Genomic DNA, 2418 nt, shown 5'->3' with positions numbered 1-2418 from the left:
TGGCCCCGTGCCCTTCGGATTCTCCGGCCAATTGGATGGGCGTCAGGGGGTGGCACGTGGGTTGGGGTGGGTGGATTGTTGCAGCAAGAAAGTCCCCCCTGGCATTTCATTTTTATAATAAAGGTTTTTGGGTTAGATCGCGTTAATTATAAATGTGTCGTAACCCTCCACCACCCGACACGGCCAAACAGTAAAAAAATATGTCACGTTTTTCAATGGACTAAATCATTCACTTCTTTAGCCCACCGGTGTGCTGAAGAGATAATCAACAGCATTTTAAAATTTAAGTATTACGACGTTTCGCTGATAATTACAATCAGCTTCATCGGGCAAGTATAGTGAAGCTCTCCTGTTGCTTCCGGTCTTAAATAGAAATAGAACAGCATCAGGGTGACGTCATCATTTAATTCAATTCAGTTCAATTTCACTGGTATTGACCAGGTCCCCAATTCGCTGGCTCATGCCCGAAGTCAGTGAATTTGGGCCCCAATTGACTGACTTTGACCTGGTCCCAAATTCACTCACTTTGACCTGGTCTCTAATTCGCTGACTTCCGCCCGAAATCAGTGAATTGGGCCACAATTTAATGACTTGTGCCTGAAGTCTGTGAATTGGGCCCCAATTTAATCGGGCCCCATTTTATTGGGCCCCTATGCACTCACTTTGGCACCAAATTCGCTGACTTTTCCATAGACAGTGATAACGTGATTAGTCTAGCCTTTACTTATTGATACATTGTTTAGCCTCGCGTTTACAGTACGTTAGCAGAGCCATTTAGAGTAAGTGTTGATTTAGGCTTTTCGGAGGTTCTCCAATTACACCGTTAAAAGGCTATGGCCCAACGGTTTAAAGAGCCGTTATGCTTGTGAATACGCGACGATCCTGAATAATTAACAATCACGAAGCAGTTGCCGACCCCTGCCCATGGTAAACTGGACTTCCATAGTAAACTGGATTTCAATGGTAAACTAGACTCCCATGGTGAACGGGTTTTCCATGGTAAACTGGACTCCCATGGTGAACTGGTTTTCCATGGTAAACTGGACTTCCATGCAAAACTGAACTTCAATGGTAAACTCGACTCCCATGGTGAACTGGTTTTCCATGGTAAACTGGACTCCCATGGTGAACTGGTTTTCCATGGTAAACTGGACTTCCATGCAAACTGAACTTCAATGGTAAACTCGACTCCCATGGTGAACTGGTTTTCCATGGTAAAATGGACTCCCATGGTGAACTGGTTTTCCATGGTAAACTGGACTTCCATGCAAAACTGAACTTCAATGGTAAACTCGACTCCCATGGTGAACTGGATTTACAGAGTAAACTGGACTCCCATGGTGAACTGGTATTCCATGGTAAACTGGACTCACATGGTGAACTGGTTTTGCATGGTAAACTGGACTTCCATGGACAGGGGTCGGCAACCAAAATAACAAGAGCCATTTTCTTCAAATTCTGGAGAAAAAAACCCGTTGTATTTCAGGAGCCACAATGCACGTGAACACAAGGCGGTGGTTCTTAATAAATACCAGTCACGAAGCAGTCCTTAAAGCCGCAGGCGGCTTTGGAGCCACAGGTTGCTGACCTCTGCTCTAACCCCATACCCCAACCCTCAACAAGCTTTCCACCTGAGTCTGCAGAGAACCAATTTCATGAGATGGATTTGTCAATCTACGGAAGTCGGCATCGGCAAGCATTATAGTCGTATCCAGGCATCTGAATACGACACAAAACCACAGTCTCCTATTCTGCAAGCAGCACAACCGGATCCCCCAGTGTCTTGTGTAGGGTGGGATCACAGTAGCCTGCAAACTCTATAATTCAAAATTATATATATTTTAACCCCTCCACATTGCAAAAAGACCACACTCATCTTCGGAATGTGAACATTGTGTATCTCTTGAACAACTATGTACTGAATTACAAATAATCTGCCAGCTTCTTTGAAATGCAGATTCTAGATTTGCCATATTTAAGTACTTCGCATTAAAGAGATGCGGCCGACTTTCTTGCATTGTGTAGTTTATGAGGCGTTTGACCAGTTTATCTGCAGTATACAGTATTGAGGAGCTGCAGAAATATAGATGACATTCCAGTTTGTTTTCGCATCGGCATAGGCTAGTTCTTATTTGATGTCTTTTTGCAGACTTGCATATCAAGTGTAAAAAAATACATTAACAGACCCATTTACACCTCATGGATATTATAAAACCTGTTAACCTTATAATCCGTAAATTTATTAGATGAAATCAGCTGCAAGTCCAGTTCTTGTGCGTCCCTAATCCATTTTTTTTGCGGATTAAATTAATCGCACAACCCTTTCCTACCGTAATCCACAGCACACCATGTCGGCACGAAAATGCTTTCGTGCATTAATGGGCTCGCATCCGCGATGCCCCCCTCTGCATTATGGAG

The sequence above is a fragment of the Lampetra planeri genome, chromosome 40 (genome assembly GCF_965212315.1).
Source record: "Lampetra planeri chromosome 40, kcLamPlan1.2.h2, whole genome shotgun sequence".
Lineage (NCBI taxonomy): Eukaryota > Metazoa > Chordata > Hyperoartia > Petromyzontiformes > Petromyzontidae > Lampetra > Lampetra planeri.
This window is presented reverse-complemented; position numbering follows the sequence as displayed.